This window comes from Myzus persicae, unplaced genomic scaffold (assembly GCF_001856785.1).
Source record: "Myzus persicae strain clone G006 unplaced genomic scaffold, MPER_G0061.0, whole genome shotgun sequence".
Lineage (NCBI taxonomy): Eukaryota > Metazoa > Arthropoda > Insecta > Hemiptera > Aphididae > Myzus > Myzus persicae.
In genome coordinates, this window is record NW_019103839.1 from 101,467 (window position 1) to 116,146 (window position 14,680).

At 27.9% G+C, this 14,680-nt stretch overlaps 2 non-coding genes across 2 annotated transcripts; one reads left to right on the forward strand and one right to left on the reverse strand.

Annotated features, from left to right (window-relative positions):
- The first annotated feature begins 4,955 nt into the window (after positions 1-4,955).
- Trnad-guc lies at positions 4,956-5,027 on the forward strand. Its single transcript has one exon. It is a non-coding gene; the product is annotated as a tRNA-Asp (tRNA).
- A 3,352-nt stretch (positions 5,028-8,379) lies between these two features.
- On the reverse strand, positions 8,380-8,451 carry Trnad-guc. The gene has a single exon. It is a non-coding gene; the product is annotated as a tRNA-Asp (tRNA).
- Positions 8,452-14,680: the final 6,229 nt, after the last annotated feature.

The window sequence follows — 14,680 nt, forward strand, 5'->3', positions numbered from 1 at the left end:
GGGTAGCGTATAACTGTATGTAGATACTTAAATATTGGAAACTATTGGATGAAGTTTATTCTGCCTAAAAAGTATCTATATACAGGATAACACCAACTAAAGATTTTTGAATGTTTCAAATTATTGTTGGAATAAATAATTATTGCCTAAATTATTATTACATCATCAGTTTTATGTCTGAAGAGAAAAATTTTGAAATTTCAAACATTTTAATAATCTGTGAAGTCGTTTTGCTGCATAATAGGTTTCAAGTGTAACATTATTATTGAGCAGGTCACATAGGTGTTAATTTTGCATTATGGGCACTTGCATTTTTGATATTTGTTTACGAACAAAGATTTTGAGACAGTGTGTCAGCAACTATTTTAAAGGATATTTAATAATTTTTTATATTATTACAATATTACTTATGTATTATTTTAGTAATTTATTTTTATTACTAATAATAACTTATACAGTTATAAGTAATATGTAGGTTAAACTAAATTATGTCAAAAACATGACATACTTCTATGTACTAACAAATTACAATCTACATCCTATATATTATTATTCTTTATTAATTATTAAAATAAGTGGCGCAAAATGGAAAAGGGGTAAAAGGCACTATGATATTATTACCTATAATATTTTGAGCTTTCAAACTGTGCATATTACGAATTTTCAATATTTTTAAATTGTTGTGAAAATCCCTAACGTTAAATATTATATACCTAATAAAATGTTATAAGGTTTAGCTATTAAAATTAAAATTAAAAACGGTATGAATTTTAACTTCAAATTTTCAAATTTTTTGTGATGTTAACGAATTTTTACTCACCCCCATGACAAATATTAACTATTTGCTACTATGAACTTTTTGTAATCAACAATAGTTATTGAGATAATATATTTTAAATACTTAAATAATTAGTATAAAGAATTTAAAACCAACACACTTTTTCAAATACATAAAAAAAATCCTATGGAAATACTTTATCAAAGAAAGATAAAAATATTAGATAACTATAACCCGTTAGTATGATATTGCTCAATCATATAATTAGTGAAAATGTCAAGACCATCTTCGACTAAGTTCTAAATATCCTAAAGACGAATAACTAAAATCGGCATTGAAACAGATTATTGTAAAAACTTCTACATTTTTCAATGTTTGTTGTTCATTTGTCTTTACGGCTTTAAAAATAACAATTTATAGTATAACACTAAACTTAATACAAGTATGTTTTTACTTCGCTGAAAGTCCAATAATATTATGCTTAAAAGGATAACTATGGAATCTAGATTAAGTTGATTCTATGCAAAACTAAAACATAAAAGATGACTATAGTTGTTACTTTTTGATAACATTCCTACTAGGAGAATTTATAAACATAAAAATCTATATTCAAAATTGAAAAATATTATATTAATATTTAAACATGTAGATGATATAGTCAAATCCAATGAAAATCTGTAGATGAAAAAATATTTTCCGGTACAGAACATGTTTCAATTTTTAACGTAATAAATAATAATAATAAACGTATAGACTATTCGCCCATGCATGTTACATATTATATGATGCACACACAATATAATGTAATAATAAATTAATATACAATCCCTCTATCATTAATATGATGTTGTTTTATTGATAATAATTTTATTCATGGTCATGTTTATTAAAACATTATAGTATATAAAATTACGTCAACGTATTTTCCATAAGATCAGATATTATATGTATGTATATATTAAATGACGATTGCTAGTATGTAGTCATACGTACATGTGCGTTTGTCGTTCTTACTAATTTAGGGGTACAGTTCATGACATAATAATAATAAATAAATAATGAAACATCAATATCCAGCACCGATGTGAGCGAATTGGGATCAAGGCCCAAGTTCCAGTCTGTGTGTCATGTTTGGCTTGTGTTTGTTGTATGTTCTGATTGACATTTTATAAGTTTCATTTATTTTTGTTCGTTAAACTTTACTTACTAATGAAGATTGATGATGATCATATAATAATTGTATTTTGATAATAAAACTTTTTTTGACAATACCTACAGCTGAAAATAGTATAAACATAATCAATACACGATTATATGTAGGTACCTCGAGTACCTATGTCCTATGATATAAATCATGGATATACAATTTCAGAACATTTTATTTAGCTATTAGACAAAAATGTCTACTTAAATGAATGGATGCCATGTACCACGGAAGGGTGGGGAGATTTTAATTTTTAAATAAATGCTTTGGATTTGGACTCAGCTATTTTATAGTAAGCGTTTTCGTCTTTCATCAGCATTTCAGCAACACATTACACAGTATACACCGTTCTATTTCCGTATAGGTATAATAGGTATACGCATAGAAAAGTTTGTGGCATTATTTTATTATTATTATTATCATTATTATCTTATACCTACTGTAAAATGTAAATTGTATTATAGGTAGAACACCTATTGTGTCTTATGTTGTTACCTAAACGGCTATATAGGAGAGGGATAAAGTGACTTTACAGGCTACATTTTTTCTCTGAAATGAATGTATCATATTTTCATTTTAAGTAAAAATAGTCAATAGAATAATTGAATATTCTAAGCATTCAGAGAAAAAAAAACTGAGTTTGGTAGTGGACGGTGGTCACCTTGGTGGATTCTGAGATAACCTACTTGTTGTAACCTGAACGGCAATGTAGGCGAGGGATAAACCAACAGTTTTTCTCTGAAATGAATGTATCATATTTTCATTTTGGGTTAAAATTAGAATAATTCAATTCTCTGTATTTAGAGAAAAAATTTTGTTTGGCGGTGGTCACCTTGGTGGATTCTGAGATCGTGATGAATACGTCATGCTCACGACATGAGTATCTTTAAAATTTCTGCCCTTCATTTGAATACGAAACAAATATTTGGGGTAACGTAATAGTTATTTTAAGAGTAGTTATATAATTAGTGTATATATAATTACAGTAAAATATTGCCATCAATATGTTTTTGACTTGTGAGTTGTGAATCATTAAAATGTTTTTAAAGCATTTAAGCGATTATATAACATTACAGCGTCTTGCGTTTTATATCATAAATCATAATAATATGTCGAATACTTACAACATGATATTATAATATACAAGTATATACTATATTATAATATAATGTAATACATATATTTAATCATTTTAATCACAGTGCAATACTGCAACCATAACAACTTAAATATTATAAATAATTTAAAATTAAGTGGTATATTCAACCGAAAAATAGGAGAAGTATACCTAGATATATTTAATGTTGATTATTTTATCCATTAAATATATTTAATTGTGCTATATCATGCAGCCACGATAGATCCTGTTCAACTAAAATTAAACCTTTAATAAAACAAAAACAACTCTAAATATTGAGTGAAATATGTACATACATAGACTGATTTGTTATGAATGTATGTAAATTATATAATTTATTATTATTATTAAATTGATGATTTGATTTTTTATTATTTCTATAATTCATAAGAATTCATTAAAAATAATTATACACGTCTGCATTTTCATTTCGATACACTTTATTATAAATTACTTAATAATGTATAAATTATGTAAGGGAAATAATTAACTATACGATTCTTAAATCTTTTAATGACGTGGACATTTTTTAAAGTATTCCAGACCTTGATATACTATATAAGCTTCCTGAGTCACAATGTTGTATCTTTAGGCGATTATGGTATTTTTTCTTTTGGAAATCAATATATACAACAAAAGTGAGCCAGACAACGCCCTTTACCCTTGAGTTCAATTTTTATTTTACTTAAAATAAAAATGACTTCCTCGTGCTTGAAATATTAATAGTAAGTACTTATTTTATACGTATGAACTAATTTTAAAAGGCAAAGTTATCCTTGATAACACAAAAAAAAAAAAAAATAAAAATAAAAATCATTTCAAATGAGATTACAATTGTTTTCCAACAAAAGTCAATTTGAAATTTGAATTTCACTATTCATTATAATTTTATCATAATGTCGATTTACTATACAAAATAAACAAACTAAGTGAAAATAGAATATTTGTGCAATCATCAATATTTACTTTATAGTTTCTCCGAGTCCAGAAATGAATGTCTTTTAACGTTTCCTAGTGTTATTTTTTATTTTTTTTATCTGTTTATTTACATTATGAATTTTCAATATGATATCATTGGTTACTCAGATTATTGAAACAGTTAAGATTTAATGATTTTATTCAATTTTGATTAAATGATCAAACACTTTTTATTGGAAAAGCTAAGAAAAAAGAATTACAGTAAAATTTCAAAAAAGTGGGAGAGTTTGTAACGTTCTGCAGTACACGAGTTATTAGGAGTACCGAGTAGTATAGTCTATATATAGGAGTCACTATAATGGATGTGTCAAATTCGAATACTATGAAAAAAAAAGATTATGAGCGAAGATGATCCTCCAGTCTATAATATTAGTTATCACTTATTATACTAAAGATATTTTTTGATACTTTGTGATTTGTGATTAAAGTAATTTATTTTACTAGGTACCTATTAGAGATTAGAACTGCAGTAACTAGGTTAAACTAATTTATGCCGAATAAAATGCATTTGAAAATGTCATTGTATGAATAAAATATGTAGAATAATATAGCTTCAAATACTCACGAATGATAATTTTAAATTACATCAAAAACTAAAAGTAACTAACACAGTCCAAATTTGAACTTAAATGTTTATGTACCTATATTTTTTGTTTATAGTATGAACTATTTATGAGAATCCTTAATAAGTACTCCAAATTATTTTAAAATACTTTTTAGGTTTCGTTCTAAACATTAAACCAACGGTATTTTAATAAGTATTAGGTAAGCATTAGTAAGTAAGTAATAGATACCTATAAAACAAAATAATAAAAATATTAAATGATAAGGCATTTAATCCAATTCATCTTTCGTAATCCTCGGTAGTATAGTGGTAAGTATCCCCGCCTGTCACGCGGGAGACCGGGGTTCGATTCCCCGCCGGGGAGGAAAACTTTTTGCATTTTTTAAACTTATATTCAGTTCATAAAAACTTGAAATAATTTTAGAGTTATTATTAAATCAAATTAATTTGCACATTTACATCATTATGGATTGTTATCTTATATTTTTAAGTTTATGAAAGAAAATGTTTTATTTAAATCTATACTATATTTTTATACAATTGTAAGGGGTTTTCTACGACCGTTCTTTTAAAAATTTTTTTTTTATTTAAGAAAAGAACGACCGTTTTAACCGAGAAAACTACTTATCGGATGATCGTGCAGTTTTTTTAAATTAAAGAGGACATCACAGAGAAGGTTTTACGCATAAGTTTAGTCCGATAAAGTTAATAAATAATTAGTTATCATTAATTAAAATAAACGTGTAAATTGTATACCCATACCTTTTTTAGTAAGAAATAGTCGCTGGCTGAAAATAAATAACATTCAAACTCGACAACCACAGATGCTTCCAGACAGGTCGGTATCGACGTGGAATAATAAACAATTATTATAATTATTTAGTTTAGCAAAAAAAAAAAAAAAAACAATTAATTTTATCTGAATATCCAAGCGAATGTGTTATATTAGATATTGGTAAAAAATAACTAATCAAATTTTTACACATTACCTACTAAGATTGCTGAATTGGATTTATAGTCGCTCATCCACAGTCAAAATAAAAAATAAAATTAAAATAAAAAATATTATTAATATAGAGATACGCCTAGCGTAGGGTACGATAACAATAATATAATATCCTACCTAATAATTTACTGTTCGCATTATAACAATCGAGTATCATAATATATAGATTTAGCATTTTCAAAGGGCAAAGAAGTCGAAGTGCACGGGATCAGCTAGTATACTATAATATATCTAACTAATAAGTATGGTAGGCTACATGACATAAGCGCCAAAGGTACAAAAATGACCTATCATTTGCGCCAAAATTTGTATGACATAAGCGCCAATCTAATATTGTATACCTGTTGTACTTAACACATGGCATAAGCGCCAAAGGTATAATAATGACCTATCATTTGCGCCAAATTTAATATTTTATTTCATATAATATATTACATTAAAAAAATGTTCAATAATAAATTGTTAAAATATAATAAGAGTATAGGTATGTATACATGCAATAAATATAAATTTAATAAATTGGTTGAGTTTTTGTAAAATAATACATTTATCGATTAAGATTAAACGTTTGGAGTTTTTGATCGATATAGTTCTAATTATAATATTATCTGTTATTTAATATCTTTTAACCGTAGCACCAGTGGCGGCTCGTGGTGTTCAAAGTAGGCGGTGTGTAATTATTGCAAAAGTTTATTTTAAAAAAATTAGTCTGTTTTAAGCATAAATGTAATTAGTAAAATATTTATTAGCATTTTTAATTTTGAGATTATACAGTTTTAGAAAATAATATTAAGTACTTTAAAAAATATTAATTCGGAGTATAATAATAATTGTCGTTTGTTTGTTTTTAAAATTTAATTTTTTTATATAATAAATACAGTTAAACAGATATTTGTTAAAATTAATTTATTATTATACATAAATGCATTATTATTATACATTTTCACTATTATATCTAATTAATATATGTGGTGAGCTCACACTTGCACACCTAGGCACGAGCCGCCACTGCGTAGCACACAGGTACCTAGAATTTTGGCGCTTATATACGATACGATTTTGGCGCTTTTGTAAAATACGATTTTTTTTCTCATCTCATTTTGGCGCTTATGTACGATACGATTTTGGCGCTTTTGTAAGGTACGATTTTTTTTTTCTTATCACATTTTGGCGCTTATGTCTTTCACCGGTATGGTACAGTGGTCTCCACCAATCACTTTGTAATTTGTTCCGTGCAAAGGCCAGTTAATAAATTTGTTTCATAGAAAAATGAAGTCAACATTTTAAATTGAAAATGGTTGCATATTTATTTTTTTTTTCAATGAGTATTTTTTTTTTACTGTCCAACATATTTTATCAAAACTACAAACGGTTTTAAGACTTTTTATTTTTGGAAAACCTTAACAGTTTGCTCAGTGCTGCAGGTGGATTGAGGATATGTGCTCGTACCGACAGTATTTATCATTATTCTTATTTTATTAATGCTTATTAATTTATTGATAAAGCCGTTGATACAAAGTTATATTTTAGTGCATGCGAATCGTTTATTTACGAAAGGCAATAAGTGACAATTTTTCAGAAAATGATTTTTTATAAAAAAAAAACAATATGTTATGAGGCTAAAGATGGATCCTAACCTAACCTATATAGGTTAAATTGGTAATTTTTAAATGAGTTAGGAAGTAGGAGCGAATGGTAATATATTATTGTGTTCGCACTTTCGCAGTGTACACTGCAATTAAAACATTTAGTTTGTGTATGAATAATACTAACTGCTAAGTACTGGTACAGTTTTTTTATTTCTCCGAAATTCTTACTTTTTGGACTTAATCCCTTTCATTTATAAACTTATAATCGATTAATTATGAAGTTCTAGCATATTCTATGATTTGTTTGGACTGTACGTCTGCTGTCCTACTACTCCTACTAATAAGTAATTAAAAGAAAGGTTACAACAACTTAAGCCTGGAAATAATAAACGAGTTAGTTAAGTTAATCTTAATTTTTTACCTTTTTACATTTTATTTTCATTAACTTAATTTTTAACTTAACTGATTTTTAATCATATATTCTCAATAAATAACTCACTATTTTTAATCAAAGTCAAGTTACTCTAATTTATAAATCATTAAATAATAAATAAAATACAACATTATTATTAATTATTTATGATATATGTTACAGAAACATTTACTTTTTATTATTTTAAAACGTGCTACTGGCTTTTTATGTATTAAAAAATAAAATTAATGAATAACTTAAGGTAATTAAGTTTTCATTTATCTAACTTTTAATTTGACTGTGTTAAAAAAAAATTAGCATAACTATTAACTTTAAACATTTTAATATGTTTTATATCAACTTAACTTAACTCAATTAAAAATTATCAATAATTTGTCCAGACTTGTTAAACTAACAACAGGAACTTAGAACAAATGTAAAGATAAAAAATTGATTAGCATACACTGCATACCTAACCAATTTATCATTAAAATTGATATATAGAACATATTATTATAGTCGAAGCCCGAAGGTATAGATAATACTTTGACACAATGAATAGTAAAAACAGACAGACCGACGACGATGGTGATATTCGGTAAATAGATATGACTGGTATATCCGGTTAATGAGAATAGAAACATAAAAATTGAAAGTAATAACATGTAAAATAATATTACAGTTTATAAAAAAGTGCAAAAAATTTTTCCTCCCCGGCGGGGAATCGAACCCCGGTCTCCCGCGTGACAGGCGGGGATACTTACCACTATACTACCGAGGATTATGCTTAGACCTTTGAATTAAATGGCTTTTCGTTATATTAATTGTCATAATATTTTCTAACTTAATAATATCAGTACTACGTCGAAGTAATACATTTTATTGTCTACTTAAGACTTAACAACTAATAGTCAATAACGATTAATAATAGCCGAGTAGTCATACTTAAACTGTTGCATACCTATTTGAATAGATATTAGACACGATTTTGAGTTAGATCGTTGTTCAGTAATCTGTTTTTGTTTATCCTGGTTATATTGATAAGTATTTTACATTTGTACTTATGACCCACCCAAAAATACCAATTAGATTAGATTACCCGAATCCACCCTCAAGGTTGAAAATTATAGAATTTACATTGTCCACTGTTGATGGAGGTGGCAGGAGTGTCAGTATACATTACACATACATAAAAAACGCATGTTTGTAAATCCAATACATCACTCTTCTCAGAATCTAAATTGTTGTTCTTTTGAAAAAACAAGTTTGTAGTTATTCATGTCACTTTTTAAATTTCCCAATAAACCTACGTAACTAACTGAAAATATGGTTTTTAAGTATAGGTAATTACCTATTATACTGGCTATACTTACAAATTCCAAAAATTAAAATTATTAGAATAAATTGGAAGTATTAGGATGCTTAGGTAGTGAACTAATCTGTTTACTACATTATTTATATGAAGTATAATTTATAGAAACACTAAAGAATTGTTTTTCGATTACTTCGTTTGGAAGTTAATAAAATAAAGGAATATACCAAAAAGTATTGACAAACTTTCTCTGTTCGGACTCGTTTTTGGTTTTTTCAATGCTTATGATTAGTACGTGATGTGGTTATTTAATAATTTCTATACTATGTATTTTCATGTCTTACAGTTATATGAATACTATCACGAGTATCACGGAAGTTATTCAAGGCTGGTTCATTTACATTCAATACAAGAATGGTAATGCGATTTTATAAAAATATTCTGACAGTATTTTCTAAGAAGATAATATTAGTATCTAGTGAGAAAAAAAATAGTTTTTAATCAGTAGAATGTTATGAGATAAAAATATTTGGTTTTAAGTGTTTTAACACTAGTGAAATTCGTAAAAAAAAAATCGAATTGTTAGTAGTTGGTTGTACAGCAAAACTTTCAGCTATTGAATGATTTAAATAATGATAAAATAAATTGTTTAATCAATATATTATAATGTATTCCAGTTTAAATATAATAATAATTGTATTCATACGACTAAATAAAATGTTAATGCTAATTTATAGCTGAGTATTAATTCTATCGTAACAATAACATTCCTATGATGTATTATTTATATACATACATGATATTATAATATTATTTCCATATGGGTAGCAATAATTTTCAGGTGACTTATATTATTAACTTCTTATCTATTTTTTATTGTACAATATTGTATTATACATTCTCGTGAGAATCACAAGTTTAATTTACTCCCTGGAGCAATTGCATGACCTCACATCATTGCAACGATTGAGTAACTATTGCATTTTAAATAATTGTACTAGATAGACTATAGAACTATGTTATGTTGTGGGTGTGTCTTTTATAATATAAAATTTGTAATCAGAAAATTATATTCGATAAATCTGTTAAAACTATTTCAACAAAAGAAAATAATACACCCACAATTTTTCTTTTGATTTGATATAATACACTACAATGTGTTATTTTATGACTTGTAAATTATTACTATAATATGATGAAATTAAAGTGTAGGACTATAATATAATTTTCGTCAAAAATAGGTTTTAATAGTTTTATTCGGACCAAAGCATGTACGCCGCAAGCCCGCAACAAATGTGACTTGTCTAAAACTATTCAGACATAAAATTAGGTACGCTCTAATGGTCGAATAATAATTCAAATAAATCGATGAACATATTCATAAATATAAATTTATTATAATCAACGTGTTTATTAAGGAGACCAACTTTTCGCGGTGTACCTATTACGAAAATTCTATTTCTGATCGAGGGTTAGAGAGAAAAATTACTCAATATAGTACTCCTCCTTGTTGCATCTAATGGATTTGCCACGGCCGTGTTAAAAAATAAAAACGTATTATATAATCTCGGGGGTCAGTGTTCATCTCATCGCGTGGCGTGTATTACAACGATCGAACAATGCACGCAATATAACTTGTAATTATAATTAGGTAGGTATCACGGTAAAAATGTTTTATTATCGTGGAACAGCAAAACAACCTAACCTAACCGTGCAGACATCTCTAATAATCGATGATATCGAAGTGCCGTGGTCAAACCAAATAGTAAATAATGTATGCGTGAAAGTTTGATTGCGAGGAGAAATATACTCGATAATTCGATGATTTGTACTTGGTTTGACGCATCTATATTACGAATATAGCTATAATATTATACCAGCTATACGATTAATGCAATTTATTGTAATTTATTTGGCCGAAATAAATAAATAAAAAAGTATTGCGTTAAACGATATTATGTGATTTAAATGGAATAAACAGTAAAAGTGCAACAACAAAAATAATAATTATAATATTTTTCATGTTCAGCAATTACAACTCATTGCTCATCTCGCAATAATAAGAATTTTAGTATACGTCATATAATACTATTACCTACTTAAATAATTCGAGTCTCGCGGTCGTATTTTAATTTTTAATAGTATATACCTGCATGGCTGCATATAATATATATATATATATATATATGTTAAAATAATATAAGGTCCGTCGATAGTTGCATGTTAAGTTATAACACTTTTAAACCTGTTTCTAGTAATAAAAAACATTGTTAAACATATAATGATTAGGGCCCGGAGTTCGATGCTGCAAAGTGCATTATTTTTTGGTTGTTCTAATATACAATGCATTCCAAGTACATAACTTGTTTTATGTAACAAATACTTCAAAGATAAAACTATTATTTTGCATTTTTAGACCATTTTATTAAAATAATTGACAGTGCATGTATTTGTATGTACAAATGTGTATGAATGTATATAATTAAATTGGTAATAATTTTGTTCTTTGTACAAACGTTTAGTGCAAATTAGGAAATTCAAAATATTATGTCATTAAATACCTATGGTTTTCAATTTTTCATAATACTTGCTTTAATAGTTTTCAGGTATTTTTCTTCTGTACCAAATGCCAAACTTTCTATTTACGAATATCAGTATATGACAACGTTTTTATATACGAGTATATCCAGCGACTATCGGATGTGCGGTGATGCATTCTTTCAAATGAGTAGGACTCAAACAAATAATTACTAATTGGTTATTTGAAGATACCTACATCACGATCGCATTTATTTCCAGTATAGAAAGAGTAACTGTCTATCTATTTTGTATTTGTGTGTGCCAAGTTTCGTATTTTATTTTGGTTTATTCATTTAGTTAAAATAAAGAAGTGTTGAATATTTTAAATCATATTTTAAACCACCGTTTTTCGGTCGCTTACGTAGTTTCGTGCGTATGAAAAAAATGTTGGAGATTATTCAGGGACATTATTGTGTTGAAAAGATATTTATGATTATTGTTTAGAGTGTTTTTGATAGTTTTTAGGGAATATAAATCCGGGTCCTAATAATAATAAATAATGAATAATTCTTTCTGTTACGCAATATATAAAATATCATAGGTACGGCAGATTGCTATATCTAAACAGTATATATATATATGTATACATGTATATACAATGTGTACATTGTACGCGATACGTTATAATATGCGTAAGCGATAAGCCACTCGGTCGAGTGACAAACTCAAGTGTAACTATCTAAAACGAACACATTGCACACCCACACACAAAATCACTAGCCGACTACCTATTATGCTGTGCGTGTATTAAATGCGTAATATGCGCACATTTTGCGAGAGCGAGAGAGAGAGAGAGAGAGAGAGCGAGAGAGAAAGAGGGAGAGAGTGAGAGAGAAAAAGGTAGGTCACTATAATATTATAATACACTGTATAGGCAAGGCAAGCATATTCACGATCAATTGCGTGTGCGAATACGTCCGAAAAAAATTGACAATAATATAATATATATATAATAAGCTGCGAGTGACGTATATAATATACCTATACCTGTCCTGTACCTATGTCACACATATATATATATATATACGAGCGTATTACATATACCCATACAGATACGTATAACGCGTGTATTATAATATAATATCATTATATATGTGTCTCGTATTATCTTGTCCTGGGCGCCACGTGAACTTGGCATTCGGCCGCCGCCGTCGCCATCCGTGGACCCGGCCGCCCACGACACGCGCGACTCGTCCGACCCGTTTGACCGCCGCCGTTTAGCTTTCTAATTATAATACGCACCTATACATGCATACAGTATCCACTATACATATTATAATAATAATAATAATAATAATAATAACAATATTATTATTATTGTTATTATTATTATTATTATCATTAGGTATTATAATATATAAATTTTACGATCGGATGGAAGCGAAAACCTCGGGTGCAGACGCGGATTTCTATTTCTCCGGCCGAGAGGCGCAACACATATTATATACGTACACGTATATGATTTAGGTATATGCGGAGTCCGCGGGCCATACAACCGAAAGTGCGCGTGTATGTTATCCATACACATGTATACATATATATTATTATATTATTATGTATATGCACAGATACTTACGCCGCCATTGGCGAGCCCGTCGGCCCGGAGTCAAACCGCATTCCGTGGACCTGAGCCCGGACGCGCGTGTAAGACGTACATTTTTTATTTTATTTTTTTCCAAACTTCTCAGCGGCAGTGCTGCAGATATTCCACTGGGAACGATGCGGTTTCGACCGAACTCTGCAGTTGGAATAATCGTTTTTGAACGCGATGATAATTTCGTTTTCAAACGGGTAACATAATCTATACCTAGTGCATATATAGAATCCATCGAATATAATACAACACTATATAGCTGTATTATTATGTCCACGGGTTAAAATTATTTTATCCTTCGATCGTTTTTGTCTCTATACGTTTTTACAGGAAATATATGTCCAGAATTGAGAATACAAATCATGATTGAAAAACATAAAAGTGACATCATTGTAATGTGTTTTTTTATGTGATATGTGAGTAAAAATGTTTACGTGCCATATACATATTCAATTATTCTACTAATAATAATAGTACATAATCAATATCAACTAAAAAAATATTCGATTTTCATGAACGCAAACTAAATTCATGTGTGAGAAACCCCATACCAACCGCAATGGTTGAAAAAAGCTGTACAAATCAAAAATTCCACTAGAATCGAGGAATTTTTTGATAGCATTTTTATTGAAAATGGCCCAGTAGAAGTCTAAAGAGGACAGACAAACATTAATTTAATTGTACATGGATTATAATAACTACGTATTTTATTTGATGTAACCAGTACAACCTTAAATAAACAAAACAATATTCGTTTATCGTAATTTACAAATCCCTGCATAAGCCCCTCTTCAAAATACAAAATTAAAAAAATTATCTTTTAGATGCAAATTTTTGGGTAAGGACTACTTATGTACCTATCAAATTTCAGAATCAGAAATGCGATGGATTTGGAAGTGGGTCGTTTACACACACGAAAATAGTCTTTTATTAATATTGAATATGGATATATTTTATACAATACAATTCGAAGTGATATTTTAACATTTTTTAGGGTTGACTTATGGACGAAAATATTAATTTTTAAAACCGTTTGGTCTTTTAATATATTGACAATGAATTGTCCAATAATTGCATTCTTCTATTTAGTGCGACTGCATTCGATAAGAAGTCCTTAAAACAATAAATATTATATAATATGCAACGTGTTACACTCATATAGCCACATAGGTACATGACACAATCATACATGTAATATATGTTACTTACTTATATATAGTATATATTGTTACCTTACACGTTAACTTCTGGTTATAGCATCTGCCATAACCTTCAAAATGTATTGCATAATATAGGTACATGCAAGTGAGTTAGTGACTACGTGAATTCAAACAAATGTGCTTTTTTAATAATCATTTTTTTGTGAAATGACCAATGACAATATTTTATGGCAGATTTGTAGTTTTTTTTTTTTTAAATACAAGTTATATTATTCTTATTATATTATATAAATCACTTAATTATACTGGATAATTCACGTGCAGTCTATATAATAGTGGTCGACAAACATTGTAACTCTATATG